Genomic DNA, 17663 nt, shown 5'->3' with positions numbered 1-17663 from the left:
AATTGAATTAAATTAATTTAAATTTGAATATTCAAAATCATACAAAAAGTACTTGTAAAGTTTACATAATTTTTACTCATGGAAATTCAAACATAAAACGTGATCGGTATTTTGGGACAGAGAGTGTAATGTATACATGATGATGAGGGGAACCCTTATACATTTGAGATTGTTCACATTCACTTTTGCAGTCAAATAGTACAAACCGTCAATATATTGTACTAACTTTTTCTTCCCAATTTTATTACTAGTACAAACTGCCATTTCTTTTTTATCTTTTTTAACACTTGAACGTTTTTTGTTCATACTATTCAATATGCGAACTTGTGTTACTATATATGCTAACATATAAGGAAGTGGTCCTGGTAGGGTGAAAATTGTGATGGATAGGACAAAATATAGAGCCATGCATTCATTGAAACGTATCTTTAGAGGACGTCAACCTACCAACAAGCAGTAGAATTGATCGGGATCGGGTAGAGAAAAATTCAAGACTTAATTAAAGTTAATATAATTTTATAATACATAATTGTATATGTATGTACACACTTTTTTGTGTGTGTTACATATAGTTTGAACGGAACATAATGATTTAAATTAAATACTTAAAATCAATTCTACCTGAAGTTTTCTTTGTTCGATAAAAAAATTGATTTCAAAGATGTGTTCGATGATTTAATATCGAAATCAGTAAGTCTTCGATCGAACCCACAAAACAATTGTTAGAAAAAGTGGGACTTGTGTTAGAATCTATACGTTCACTATCAGTCAATGGACCAGGTCCCTTGACACACAAACAAGAATATAAAAGAAAGTAAATGCAGTTTAACAACACATGAATTTTACGTGGAAACCTCCTTGCTTAAGGGAGTAAAACCACGACCTGTCTCACAGGATTTACACAACTGTTTCATTAACCTTCGCAAGCAAAAGTAAAACCAGTTACACAAATGTGATAAAAAAAATTTAATCTCACGATCAAGCAATAACTCTATTGCTTAATAAGCCTAAGGAAGTTATTCTACCCACTAAGCTATCACTCTAGACAACTTAGAATTTCAACACCCACCACACTGATTCCTTTATATATTTAGGAACAGTTTACAATGTAAGACCAAAAGAATATATTCTCAAACAACTACACAATATGCGCCTGAGTTTTCAGTTGTTATAGAATAATTCTTCACTTTGATTTTCTATAACCTTTGCAAAAGTTCTTGAGAGTGCTTTTTCAAGTTGCAAAAAACTGAGGAATGATCTTAAGAAAAGTGACATTGTATAGACAAGCCCCTTTCTTTAAACTAATGCCATTGGTTGGAAAAATTTGACTTTTCTGACGCCGTTGGGAAATGTGCACCCACTTTCTGTACCTTTTCCAGCTGGCAGTCAACGAGCTATTCATGTTGAGAACTTGGTACCTTTACAAGGTCCCTGAGTTTGTCACATCATCAAAACTCATGTTGAGAACCTGTTACCTTTACAAGGTCTCTGAGTTTGTCACATCATCAAAACTACAAATAACATTTCCCCCCTTTTTGATGATGACAAACAATACTCCAGACACCACTCCAGCTTCATAACGAGTTCCCCCTGAATTACTTGTCCACTCTCCTGAAATAAATTTTTTTTCCCTTTCACTGTATTCCCCCACACAAACATGTCCAGCTACAACTTATCAGTTAAAATTCCCCCTTTTGGCATCATAAAAAAGAGATACAGTAAACCAATAGTATCAACAATAATATCAGAGAAGACCAAAGCCTTATAGCAATCAAACACAAAGGAAAACATTCACAAGAGATAGTAGCTAGAACACCAGGGAAATAATATAAATAGCATTTCAAGATAAATATTTAATACATTAATAGCAAACTGAGAATACAATGACGAAAAGACAAGCCACACAAGGAAGACACAGAAAAGATTGGAACAGACTAAGAAGGGGAAGGTTGATGAGAAAGGGACTGAATAATGAGAGTGAGTCTATCATTTGCAGCATCATTATCCTTTATTGATTTTTCTTGCAAAGCAATAACCTTGGCCCTCAGCTCTGCATTTTCCCTTTCCAAGGCTTGAACCACAGCAGTATCAGGTCCCTCTGTCTGTGCAGTGAGCAGCTCAGCTTTGAGAATAGCGATTTCAGCATCTTTCCACTCAGTAGCATAGTTAATTCTTCAACTTCATGCTTGAGTTGGTCCTGGTCTTCTATGAGTTGAGCCATTTTGCTCTTGGGATTTCCTTTCCCTTCAATGCACTCACATTCAACCAGAGTATTTTCTGAAAAAGCTTGTTTCACTGTACCAACCTTGCCAACACTAAGTGGAATGTTAAAGTATTTGAATACTTCAGTGAGAAAGTATCCATATCCCATTCCATGTATTTCTTTCCGCTCAATGATAGTCTTGTACATGTGTTCAAGCATGAATCCTGGAAGATTCAGAGGTTCAAATTTGCACAATAACTCCATCATATACAAATCAACAGAAGTAGCTGAGGTCCTCTTTTCAGTTCGAGGAAGTAGAGTTTTGTTGACAAACTCAAAGACTATCTGATACTCACTTTTCATCACCTTCTTAAACACCCCTGTACACTTTGTTGTGGGAAGCTTCGAGACCAATGCTACAAACTCAACTGAACATGTTTTCCCAATCACAGACCTGGTACCATCTCGAGGTACCTTAAGAATTTTCCCCAACAGAAACTCATTCAGATGCACTGCAATATCATTCACTCTGGTATGGACACTTCCATCTTCCTGAAATTGAATGTTGTAGTAAAATTCACGCACTTCCTCTTCATGAAGAATGAGAGATTTTTTATTGAAGAGATGCATCCATGACTGAATCTCCACCATGTCATGAAGTGAGTCCATTCCAGGAAGGTTGATTATTCCCATGTCAAAAACCCTCCCAGCCAGTACAGACTGCTTTCTTAAATTGTCAACAATTTCTTGTTTGTTGACCTCCTCTTTAATTTTTCTTTGGGTACCAGGTCCCTGTGACCTTTTCCTTTTTCCTTTAGAACTCTCCTTGGTAGATTTTGTTTTCTCAGCCTTTTTGGTGACTCTTGACTTTGTCTTTCCTGATTTCTTCTTCCTGTGCCTCTTTTCTGTCTCTTCAGTAGACACCTATATGACACCAGACTAAGGCATTTTGAAATTTGACACTTTGAATGTTTTAGCACTCCTGATTTCTGCTGTAGACCTTGCACTGGCTTTCAAAGCATCATCCATCAACTTTTTTGCAGCAGATCTAGTAGTAGGTTTCCTTCGAGGCACTTCTTCCACCACCTTTTCTTTTCCCTTTTTTGATACACTAACATCTCTCCTTTCAACCTTCCACTGAATAGATTCATCATCACTAGCTGAATCAGAGGAGTTAGAAGATGGATACCTCCCAAAGTCTGGAGTTTTATCAAAAATAGGTTGAGTCTCTCTGATCTCTTAACCTTGAAAAAGTTCATTTTGTTCGACCCTGACTTTCTCTCTCATCATAGCAAGACTTTCAATCACCAGCTCTTCACTTGCAGCAAGAATGTTTGACTCAGAGGATTTGTTCCTTGGCAAATATCCTTCAAACAAAGAATTTTAAAGCATTTCATGATGAGGACCAGGTCCACTAGGAACACTTGAGCTGTTCAGATCTATGGAGTGAAATGGATTTTCGGGAATATCTTGGGAAAACTTGACGAAATGTTAGACCTAGACCCTAATGCTGAAGGAGAATAGAAAGCAATAGGTTCAATCTTACTAAGGGTTGTAAGCATTTGCTTAGAGGCAGATGAAGGATCAGACATTTTGTCAAGAAGAAGAAAATAGTAACAGTTTTGAAGAAAAAGAAAAAGGGATAAAAACAGATTTCGTCTTTTCTCTTCTTCCCTTTTCTTTTATAGTGAAGGAATGTTTCAAGATGGATTAAGAATTAAAAAGGAAAGAAGAAGAGTTCAAAAAGAGTTGAAACGGTGCCAGGTCCCTTGATTTGACGCGTCGCTTGAAAAGTAGGTGATGGGACTAACGGTAAGAATGACCAATGACTGACACGTGACTTTATCAACGGTCATTTTTTTCAGTTTAAAATTAATGTATAAATGCTAACCTCTACTGAGACCAGGTCCCATAACACAGCTTTATCATCATTCCTCAACTGTTCTAGCCATGTCTTTGCTTTGCTAGTCCTTCCTGAATGTATACCTACAATAGATACCAAAAATGATCTAACTCAGATAATATATTATTGACACAAAGGAAACCTGCACTGCAAGTTTAGCCATCAAAAGAATTCAACTATTTAATATCTGGAAATCAGTGCAAATTCATCATGCCCAACTTCAACCTATTACTCTCAAATTGATCTTTGCTAAGAGCCTTGGTGAAGATATCTGCAATTTGTTCCTCCGTTGGACAATATATAAGCACAATATTTTCCTTTTCAATATTGTCTCTTAGAAAATGATGTCTAACATCAATGTGCTTATTTCTCTTGTGTTGAACTGGATTTTTTCCCATACTAACTGCACTAGTATTGTCGCACATAAGGGGAATGGCCTTGATGATTACACCAAAATCCTCTAAATGTTGCTTGATCCATAACAATTGTGAACAGCATGCAGCAGCTGCTACATATTCAGCTTCAGTTGTTGAAAGAGCTACAGAATTCTATTTTTTAGTTCCCCAAGAAATGAGTGAAGATCCAAGGAAATGGGCCATTCCAGAAGTACTCTTTCTGTCAACTTGATAACCAGCAAAATCAGAATCTGCAAAACCAATAAGATCAAAAGTGTCACTTGCTAGATAGAAAAGGACCAGGTCCTCTGTCTTCTTCAAATATCTTAAAATACATTTTGCAGCCTTCAAATTGAATCACGAGGACATGCTTGGAATCTAGCACATATTCCAACACTATATACAATATCAGGTCTGCTAGCAGTCAGATACAACAAGGATCCAATGATTCCCCTATATATGGTTTGATTCACAAGAGAATCAGATTCATCTGTTATAAGCTTGGAGTTTGTTCCCATAGGAGTATCAATAGGTTTAGAATCAAACATATTGAATTTCTTCAGCAGCTCCTTAATGTACTTCTCCTGACTGATTGAGATTCCATTTGATGATTGCTTGATTTGTAGCCCCAGAAAGAAGGTCAATATACCCATCATGCTCATCTCAAATTCCTTTCCCATTAATGATGAAAATTCTTCACACAAATGCTCTGATGTAGCTCCAAAAATTATGTCATCCACATACACCTGAATAATAAGCAATTCATGTTCTCTTTTTAATAAGAACAAGGTATTGTCTATTTTTCCTCCTTTGAACCCATTTTTCAACAGAAACTTTGACAACCTTTCAAACCAAGCTCTAGGGGCTTGTTTCAAACCATATAGAGCCTGATTCAATCTGAACACACGTTCTGGTAGCTCAGCATCCTCAAACCCAGGAAGTTGTTTAACAAATACCTCCTCTTTCAAGTCTCCATTTAGAAATGCACTTTTGACATCCATTTGATACAGCTTGAATCCCATGAATGCTGCAAAAGCTATTAGAATTCTGATAGCCTCCATCCTTGCAACAGGAGCAAAAGTTTCATCATAGTCTATTCCTTCCTCCTGATTGTATCCTTGAACAACTAATCTGGATTTGTTTCTAGTAATCACAGCATTTTCATCAAGCTTGTTTCTGAAAACCCATCTGGTTCCTATCACTGTTCTGCCAACAGGTCGAGGAACCAGGTACCACACCTTACTTCTTTCAAACTGATGAAGTTCTTCTTGCATCGAATTGATCCAATCTGCATCACCTAATGCCTCTTTCACATTCTTAGACTCAATAGATGATATAAACGCTGAAAATGCAACTAGATTCCTTGTTTTTGATCTAGTGTGAATTCCAGAATTCAAGGGTGACATTAGATTATCAACTGGATGTGATGAACTATGTTTCCATCCTGGTCTCAAAGTCGACTGGTTCAGCTGATCAGTATGCTCATCTTCTTCAAGGAACTCATCATTTTCTGGAGAGTTTGAGGTATTCTGACTGGAGTTCAGAATGGTACCAGGTCCCTCATCACATTTTTTAACTTCATCAGTCTTTTCAGATAGACTATGATTATCATTATCATTGTCATTCCTCAACTGATCATTTGCACCAGCTTCACTTCCTTTAATTTTCTGTGAATTAAATAGCTTAATCAACTCATCTTCATCATTTGATGCATCACTTTTCAAACTTCCATCTTCATGAATACTTTCTTCAATACATTGAGTTCTTTTGTTGAAAACTCTGTATGCTTTACTTGATGAAGAGTATCCAACAAACACTCCTTCATCACTTCTAGGATCAAATTTTCCCAGATCATCTTTTCCATTGTTCAACACATAAAATTTGCAACCAAATGCCCTAAGATAATTCAACATAGCTTTCTGTTGTTGAGCAACTCATAGAGAGTCTTATTCAATAAAGACCTTATCAAACATCTGTTAGTAACATGACATGCTGTGTTGACTGCTTCAGCCCAGAAAATTTGAGGAAGATTTGACTCAATAATCGTGGTCCTTGCAATGTTTACCAAGGTTCTGTTTTTCCTTTCCACTACTCCATTTTGTTGAGGAGTTCTTGGAGCAGAAAAATTGTGACTAGTACCATTTTCCATGAAGAATTGATCAATTTTTGAGTTTTTCAAACTCAGTTCCATGATCAGACCTAATTCCAGCAATCACTTGATTCAACTTTGTTTGAATCATTTTGAAAAACACTAACAATTCTTTAGGTGTTTTCTGCTTTTGATCTTAGGAATCTTGTCCATGTGTACCTTGAGTAGTCATCAACTATCACTAGAATGTATTTCTTTCCATTTCTACTTTGAACCTTCAAAGGTCCACATAAATCCATGTGTAGCAGCTTCAATACTCTTGATGGTGTTACTTGATGATGTTACTTGCTTCTTTGACTTGAAAGATGATCTGATTTATTTTCCTTTAACGTAAGCTTCACAAATTTTGTTTTCACAAAATTTCAACTGGTAAACCTAGGACCATGTCCTTAGAAATCAGTTTATTCAATAAATATGAGCTCACATGCCCTAGTCTTCGATGCCACAGATCAACATTTTCATTTTGAGCACTAAGACATGTCAGATCATCTCCATGAGACGTTTCTAAGTTAGCCACATATATGTTTTACTTCTAAAGGCAGTAAGAATACACTTTCTTTGTAGTTAGATTAACTATAGTGCACTTCTCAGAAGTAAACTTCACTTCATTTCCCTTATCACAGATTTGAGATACACTCAAAAGACTATACTTCAATCCACTGACATGATACACATTATTAATTGATTCTCCAAGTGATTTTCCCACTTTACCAACTCCCAAAATATACCCCTTCTTTCCATCACCAAAAGAGACACCTCCTCCCTGAAGTGTCTTGAGTGAGAGGAAATTTTTGATATCATCAGTCATATGTTTTGAGCATCCACTATCCATATACCAACATTGATTGTTGCTCCTCTCACTCACCTGCAGCGCGAATCACTTGTTAGTCTTGGGAACCCATTTCAATTTGAGTTCCCAGAAAGCAGACAAGGGAGTGATCAGATTGTTTCTAGTCCAATGGGGTAGTTTTGTATTCTTTTTGACAAATGATTTTGGAGCAGAATCAGATCCTTTCTTTGAAAACCTTTTAGTTGAGAATTGTTTTGTGGGACCAGGTCTCTCTTTTGATACTCTTTGCTTCTCTGTATACTTAGAGATTCTTTCATGAGACTTTCTCCAGGCAGTACACTCTTCTTTTAAATGCCCATTTTTACTACAATGAAGGCAAAGCAAATTGTCAGACACAACATATTTGCTGTGAGGATTAAAAGGAGGAGTAATATTCAAACTTCCTAGAACTTTCTTATTGAAATTACTCTGATTTGTTACATTAGACAGCAGCTTAGAAGATTTTGTCCACTTAAGAGATTTTTCAAGTTCATCTTTAAGTTTGACAATATCTCTTTCTAAGTTGTTGCTCTTCTTCAAAGCCAACCCAAGATTTATCTCAGAGGTTTTCAGTTTTCTTCAAATTCAACTTGTAAACCATTAGACTTACCCTTTTGCTTTTCAGCTTCTTCATTTATTTGATGCAACTGTTTTTTAAGTTCAATCTTGTCAGATTCCAAAGAAGCCATTTTATCTTCCATTTTCAGCATTTTCTCTTCCATTTTATTATTGTTCATTTAAACTTTCAAGCTCAGCATTCATAATATCTCTTTCAGAAGTTAACTCGATTACTGAATCAATCATAACATTTACTAGTGTTCTCAATTTTTTAAGAGAATAAGTATTCAGATCATGTTTCATATCAAGAATAGTTACCTTGTCCTCGTCTTCTTCATTTTCTGAATGAGCTATGAATGCAAACATCTCATTGAATATGGTTTCCTCTTCATGAACCACCACCATTAACACATCATTTGGTTCATCAGGATCTTCTGAGTCACTTGAGGAGTCTCCCCATGCAACAAGAGCCTTTTTGACCACATAATCAGCAACAACTTTTCGATCATTTTTATTGAGTACCAGGTCCCTTCTCTTCTCTTTATCACTTCTTGATTTTTGATATTCTTTGTTTTCAGCTTTGAGTAAAGGACAATCTCTTATAAAGTGCCCAGCTTTTCCACACTTGTAACATGTATCATTTTGAGTGGCAGTTCGAGGAACATTTGCTCCCTTTTTAAAACCTTTGTTCTTTCTCACAATCTTCTGAAATCTATTGATGAGATAAGCCATATCATCATCACTGGAGTCCTCTTCAGATTTGTATTTCAGCATCAAAGACTTATCTTTCTTGACTTCCTTCTTTGACTGATCATGATTTCGATTCATCTCATGAGTTTTTAGATTTCCAATGAAAGCATCCATTGTTAACACTTTCAGATCTTTTTTTTCAGTAATAGCATCAACCTTACTTTCCCAAGACTTGGAAAGGATTCGAAGCACTTTCCTAACTTACTTGCTCATACTGATAGGTTCTCCAAGGCTTCTCAACTCATTTGTGATGGATGACAATTTAGTGAACATTTCATGAATAGTTTCACCTTCTCTCATTTTGAAATTTTCATACAAAGAAGTGAGCATATCAATCTTTGCCTCTTTTACTTGTCCAGTTCCCTCATGAGCTGTTTTTATGCAATCCCAGATCTCTTTTGCAGACTCACAGGCTGAGACACGATTGAACTCATCTGGCCCTATCCCACAGACAAGAAGTGTCTTTGCTTTGTAACCTTTTTCGATCTTCTTCCTATCAGCTTCATCATACTTTTGTCTAGGCTTAGGAACAAGCCTAGTTTTTTCTCCATCTTTCTCTTCAATCATTGGAATAAATGGTCCATCTAAGACAATGTCCCATAGCTCACTGTCTTCAGCCATAAGAAAATCATGCATTCTGACTTTCCACCAACTGTAAAAGTGTCCATTGAAACGAGGAGGTCTAGTTGAAGACTGACCCTCTTCTAGATTAAGTGGAGCAGCCATTCTAGAACAGATGTCACTCTCTTGGTGTTAACCAGATAGAAGTGTCTGCTCTGATACCACTTGTTAGAATCTATGCGTCCACTATAAGTCAATGGACCAAGTCCCTTGACACACAAACAAGAATATAACAGAATGTAAATGCAGTTTAACAACACAGAAATTTTACGTCGAAACCTCCTTGATTAAGGGAGTAAAACTACGACCTGTCTCACAGGATTTACACAACTGTTTCACTAATCTTCGCAAGCAAAAGTAAAACCAGTTACATAAATGTGAGAAAGTTTTTAATCTCACGATCAAGCAATAACTCTATTGCTTGATAAGCCTAAGTAGAAGTTATTCTACCCACTAAGCTATCACTCTAGACAACTTAGAATTTCAACACCCACTAGATTTAGGAACAGTTTACAATGTAAGACCAAAAGAATATATTCTCAAACAACTACACAATATGTGCCTGAGTTTTCAGTTGTTACAGAATATTTTTTCACTTTGATTTTCTATAGCCTTTGCAAAAGTTCTTGAGAGTGTTTTTTCATGTTGCAAAAAATTGAGGAATGATATTAAGAAAAGTGACATTGTATAGACAAGTCCCTTTCCTTAAACTCATGCCATTGGTTGGAAAGGTCTGACTTTTCTGATGCCGTTGGGAAATGTGTACCCACTTTCTGTACCTTTTCCAGCTGGCATTCAACGAGCTATTCATGTTGAGAACCTGGTACCTTTACAAGGTCCCTGAGTTTGTCACATCATCAAAACTATAAATAACAACTTGTGTGTCACGAAGTTAGTGAATGACTTGTGTCCCAATGAAATGGAAGCATATATATATATATATATACACACATATATATATATACATACATATATATATATATACACACACACACATATATATATATACACACACACACACATATATATATATACACACATATATACACACACACACACACAGACACACACAGACACACACACACACACACACACACACATATATATACTACAGATGATGGTACATCATCTATTTATCTTATTTCATCTATCTTTGCGTTAGATTTAACCAATCACAATGCCTCTCTCACTCAATTATCATGTACTTGTCATGCATAGTACAGTGGTAGTCTACTAGTCTTCTCCAACCAAATTCCAAAATTTATGATATTTATGTCTGATATCAGTGAAACTGCATTATGTAACGACAAAAATGAGACAGTTGTTGATAACTTGTTTCATTATAACAAAAATAACTTTTAGGAGCAATAAATAGACACGTTAATAAAGAGTATTAAAGACTTTACCAACATTAGCGAGCAATTAGATTCAGTATCGCTTAAAGCTTTAGGGACATATACAAAGAGTGTTAATTACCGCTAAAAATACATATTTAACGGCAATTTAACTATTACTGTTAATTAATTGTCACTAAAGATCATTTTTATGTAGTGTTTGAAATACCGTGGTTTCACGGTATTATTAATACTTTTTCCTTAAGTTTAGTGTGTCCAAAAGCCTTTTTGTGCTAATTTTTATATAAGTTTCTCCTTATTTGCAGGAAATCTGTCCAAAGATGAATGCGGAGGTTTTTGAGCGAAGAAATGCAGAAGAGACCACCTACGGAGCTTGTGACGGTCCGGCATGCTCGTGACGGTCCGTAGGTGGCAGCGCAGTGCAGCTGCTGAAGGAAGATGGGGAATTCTGACCAAGTGTGGGGTTACGGAAAGCGTGACGGACCGTCGTAGCCATGACGGTCCGTCGTGCAGGTTCGTCATGAAGATCAGAGAAGTAGCTCCAGTACCCATATTCCAAGAGTTCAAGTGTTTTGGAATGGAGACACTCGACGGACCGTTGTGCTCGTAACGATCCGTCATACCTGCCGTCGAGGGTAATGAAGAGAGCAGCAGAAGAAATTGCACAAGTATGGGACGACGGAACTCATGACCGCCCGTCGTGACCACGACGTCCCGTCGCGAGGTCCGTCGATCCAGCCGCGTTTTGACAGATTTCCAGCAAATAGAGTCCTTGTTTAATTAGATTTTTATTTTTCTATAAATAGTTCAAAAAACCTCGTTTTTGAGGTTAGACTCTGGATTATTTGGTTAGACTCTGGATCATTGTTAGGCCTTTGAATATTGTGAGACTCTGGATTATTTTGTAGACTTTTTGAGAGATTATTGATTATCTTGAGACTTTTATCATTGATTGTTGGTGACTTTTGCTGATTAATCAAGTGAACTTTCGGATTTTACTCTTTCTCATTGAAGTAAGTGCATGAATTCTTATATCATATATTTGAATATTGTGATTATGACTATGGGTAACTAAACTCCATAACTAGGGTTGTGGGAACCATAGGCTAATAATGAGGTAAAACCTAACTAAAATAACAATTCTAGAATAGTGTCTTGCATGTATTGATAATTCTTTCGCATAGAAGTCTTTTTAACGGATGGCCAATGTTAGAACTCGCCTTAATGCTACTTGCCGGACCAAGGAGGTAGATAATAGGAAAAGAATTATCAACATAGATTTAGTGTATACTATCTAATAGGCTAGTATTGATTGGTACGAGGTAATAACTTAGTCAAATATCAAATACGATGCTTAATATGAGGTAATGATAAGGGTTAGTATAGCAACATACGTAGCCTGACCAAGGTGCGGAGTGAAATTTTCTCGATGCCGGACCAAGGATTTAGAAATAAATAACTTATCACTTTGCATGCAAGATACTAGGAAAGAATTGTTATAGTTAGAACTTACCAAGTTATGAACCTGTGGGGAACACGTAAACCCTAGTTACTTTCATTAATTGATTAAACTCCAACATTTGAAGCTGTTAAGTGTCTCTTTCAATTTGGCTAGTTATTTTCATTTATTTAGAAATAGAAAACCCCCCTTTTTATCATTTTTGCTTTTCAAGGAAGTAATTGACTGAACAATAGTAATAATAGATTGAAGTTAAGTCTAAACTATTTTACTCGTGGGAACGATCCCAACCTCTCTAGTTGGGTTATTTACTTGACTCGACCGCTTTACTTCTTATTTGAGAAGTAAGTTTGAGCGTATCAGTGTCCTACACCATTTACGTTTAGAAAACATTTTTCAGTCGATTGATTGATAAATTATGATGCTTTTCTAAATACTCTTGACTTGACATTGTTGAAGAAGTAGGAAGCTGACGATTAAAACATGTCAAAGGAACAGGTCCAACGCAACTCATTGACTTGTCCACAACAAGTGTTGATGAAGATTGAAGCTGATTATTGGAACATGTCGAAGGAACAGGTCCAACGAAGCTGACGGACGAGTTTACAACACTGTCGTGGAATTAGAGTCTCTCTAGGATTAGACTACTCATATTAATTAGAATTATGTTACGACTAGAATAATAATAATAATGCAATTATAAATAATCTAAATCCTAATTAGATATAATACGATTAGAATAATAATAATAATGCAATTATAAATAATATAAATCCTAATAAATAATAAATAATGCAATACCTACTACTAGTAATAGGTATTGTAGTAGGACTCTAATTCTACAGTAGTATTGTAAACTCGTCCGTCAGCTTCGTTGGACCTGTTCCTTCGACATGTTCCAATCCTCACCTTCCTTCTTCATCAACACTTGTTGTAGACAACTTAGTCAGTTGTGTTGGACCTGTTCATTTGACATGTTCCAATCGTTAGCTTTCTACTTCTTCAATACAACAGACATATCTTAAAAGAAGTAATCTCCCTATTCCAAAAAATAAAATAAAATAATAAGGGCGTTTTCTTTATAATTTGTTTTAAAAAGAATGACTTTTACCCTTTTTTTAACAACACTTTAATTTAAATTTTTCATTCGACATGTTTAAGGACATAAGATTAAAAACATTATGACATAACTTTAATTTAAGATCACAAGATTAAAAGAATCTTTTTGATTTTTCTAAACTCCATGTTAAGTCAGAATAAACTAGATTATTTCTAAAAATAAAAGAACAATAAATGAATAGTACAGTATATCATATTTAATTATTACATGTCATCTCACTCGTTGAAAAATAGATTAAAAATAGCTAATAAGATAAAATAGATATTAAATGATGAATTATAATTTGATTTTTAAAATTAAACAAGTAAAAAAATATATTCTTTTTAATATATTAAACAAATAAAAATAAACAGATAAAATATAATCAAAGTAGTTCGTCGAGCAAATTATAAGATGAAACCACGTGCCCAACAAGTTAGAAGTGAGGGTGGTCCGAGTAGTAGGAAAGCTCTTCCCCAACAAGTGTGGAGTATTCAACGACTAAGGGGTGATCAGGATAAATAGAAGTTTTCTTTTCAAATAACTCTTGTAATTAACCAGATTTTTGGATATGCAATTTCATTCTTTAATTTAAAATTATGAGATGAAATTAGTATTTCAATATGTGATTTTATCTCATGATTTTAAAATAAGATAAAATCTCAAATTCTTCAAAAAAAAATTTATTTGAAAATTTCATATTTTACAAGTCTATATTTTGTAAAAGAAAATTATCTTTTTTAATGTACCAAATACCAACTATTTATTTCATATGTAAACAAAATTTATAGTTTATATTGTTACTCTTATTAATTTCCATTTTCACCACATAATAACTTTAAGTTACACACCTACTAATTTTAATCGTTTGAAAAAGTTATCGCTAAATATTAGTAATTATTTACAGTAATGTTATCTCATTTCCGTCATATGTCTCTTTAGTAATTCTTACCGAAAAATTATTTTTGTTGATAGATAAATATTATGTTATTGATATGTTGATCTTCGAAACACGAAAGGATTCATAGATCCATACAAATGACCACAATATCATTTGCAGGATTATAGAGGAAGTGTGATAAAGAGTTTCAGAATGCTAAAGAATTCTTTTGACTTCAGGCGGCATTCATCTCTGTGTAATGTGATTAAACGGACTTTTGAAGTCTAAAGAAATATACTAGAAATCTGAAACAAGGCATGAACTATAATGATAATCAAACATAAGCGACAATTATTATAGCTTGTACAGTGTTATATAATTTTTTGTGAGAATATCAAACGAGTGATGAGATATCCACGAAATATGAACATGTTGATATATATGGTTACTAGTTATATTGACCAATAATTCTCACTACAAAAGGAACCTCAATTACCAACAAAAAAATTCGTTGGTAAATTGATTAAATCAGTTGGCAAATTTAGTTACTAACCAAATGCCAACTTATATTAATATGTTGCTAAAAAGCTCGTCGGTAAATATTACCAACTGATTTTAATTTGTTGGTAAACTTACCATCCAAAAATCAGTTGGTAAACACCCAAAGATGTTGTTACAAAATTTTGAAATATGACCTTGAAATTTCCGTTGGTAAATTTACCAACTAAGTTTTGGTTAGTATTTCGTTAGTACCTTTACTAAAGAATTTAAAAGGAGTTAGTGATTTTTTTCTTCATTTTTCGATTCATACATTGTTAATTGGTTGGTAATTTTGGTAACAAAAAAATTGTGTTGGTAATTTGCCAATAAATTTTAAATACTTTTTTTATTTTTTAATTATATTTTCCATCCGGTGTTTGATACCAACATTGGAATTGAATCACACTGGAAAGTCTCACATTGGATAGTAAAACACTCCCTAACAAAATACAATAATATTACATTTTTCGAGATTGTTGTCCCTTATCTCTTATATCAAATCATCTGTTAATGTTGGCAATGACTATTCATATGAAGACTACTTCTCATTATATATCCATCAAACCTAAGAGAAAGAGTACTTGTTTTAGCTGGAGAAAATTCAATATGAACACAATAATAGATCAAGTAAACAAATGAAAAACCAATAGATGCGAAATAGATATGCAGACTCACAAATTTGAGTTGGTACTAGGATACACTTTCAATATTCAAATGTCATTTTCAATTTTAATAGGGCAATTAACTTTTTTTAATCAAACATACCGGAAATTTTGGATATTCAATATATATTTGACCAAGAAAATATTAATTTACCTCACCATACTTGTACAGGAAAATCTATGAAAGAATAAATTAGAGCTAAGAAGGAAAAATGGAGAAGTAAAAGATAGAAATTACACTATATAAAAAATGATCATTAGCGGCAATTAAGATTAATTACTATTAAATATGTATTTTTATCGGCAATTAGTATTCGTTGTATATGTCCCTAAAGTCTTTAGCGACATTGCGTCTAATGACACCTAACTAATGTCGATAGAAGACTTTAGCACTCCTTATTAATGCCAATATTTATTGCCGCTAAAGATTGTTTTGATTGTAGTGCTAATTTAACTAATTATAGTTAAGTTCATAATAATCATAATGAAATATCATTGGTCGTACTATCTTAACATACTCAGAAAAGACTAAAGCGCAATAACTAAATTATAACTAGACTGAACTGTAAAATGTCCTTCTTGTCTACTATTAGACATATGGTTTGTCTATATGACTGAGAGCTATTTGGATAGACATTTTACGGTTAAAAAATAAAAAGTCAAACTGAAATAACTTTTGAGTCAAAAAATAAAAAGTATGGAAGACCTATTTTTAATTTTTGACTTATTTTAAGTTATTTTTTACCATGTCAAACACTTTCTAACTTATATTTTAAGTTATTTTTAATAATTGTGAAACACTTTTGAGAAGTCAAAAACTAACTTAAAAATAGATTTAACAAATTTTTAAGTCATTTCAAACAACCCCTGAATCCGTTTTTGTTAGCCATGTTTTTCATTCTCTGCTGTGGTCTGGCTTAATGAAACCTCAAGAATGAGTTTCAAATTCCTTGCCAATCAAGCATTTATATGCTTCTTCTTGTACAACCTCACAAAACAAGGAATATGAGTAGGGGATTGTTTTCCATAAATAGTCTCATATAGACTGTTTTTTGTGTATGGCTGAATGAAAAGTGGTATTGTACCACTATGTAGTTCTTCTCAACCTAAACTCTACAGACTATAACGTCTATTCGCATATCTCATGAAACAAAATTAAGTCATCTACATGCAAATAGCATAAATCATACTCTCTCCTTAAATATGCCATATCAGTTCATCAATCACCAAAACAAATAGAAATCTAATATAAGTCTCCCCAAACTATCCTCACTTGGGTTTTGGTTCCATCATTTATATCCTTAATTGCCCTAATCTAACAAGTATGTCTTTAGATTCCAAAACACCTCCATAGACAACACCCCCAGGAATTTATTTTAAGTTTTCAGGTCAATGAACAACATATGTAAGTTCCTCTTACTTTTTTTCATACTATCTACTCGACTAATTATCTCCTTATTAGATGTATGGTTTTTGTAGTTAAACGCCCTGTCGTTAATTCAAATTGATTTTGGGCGATAGAGACACCCTCATCAACCTCATGATCTCCATCATCTCCTAAATTTTATAGTGTGATTTATCAGCTTGATACCTCGATAATTTGATTCAATACTATCACTCTAGTTCTTATACAACATATATAATCATTGTACCACCTTTATTCTTTAGACATTTTTTATGTGCTAAAAATGACATTGAACAACTCAATTAATCAACCCATACCTGCTATATCAGTGCTCTTCTAGAGTTCTATTGTAATGCCCTCTCCCTTCTCTACATAAACTTAATACTACAAGAAAAATGACCATTAAGGAAGAGAAATTTGGTCCCTAAAAGCCTTATTCTCGTCCCTAAAAGTCAGTAGAGACCTAAAAAATGTGGTCGCAACTCGTCCCTAAAGGCTTCTTTGCTAAAACGCCATTGGGACGAGTTTTTTTAAAGGTCCCTGAAGTAATTTGCGACCAGGTTTATTCCGGTCCCTAAAACTCTTTTAGGGACCATGTATCTAGTCCTAAAATTCCATTTTTGGTTCCACTTTTTTGGTATCCACAAACTTTAGCATCCACCTTCTCTTGTCCTAAGAGGCTTTTTAGGACAAGGCATCTGGTCACTACAAGTTTTATATATATATATATATAAGAAAATTTGTACTCACTGTACTATAAAATATCAATTGCATGTAGGCAAAATATCAATAATCTCAATATTCTTTTTCATATATATATATATATATATATATATATATATATATATATATATA

Source organism: Solanum pennellii, chromosome 6 (genome assembly GCF_001406875.1).
Source record: "Solanum pennellii chromosome 6, SPENNV200".
NCBI lineage: Eukaryota > Viridiplantae > Streptophyta > Magnoliopsida > Solanales > Solanaceae > Solanum > Solanum pennellii.
This window is presented reverse-complemented; position numbering follows the sequence as displayed.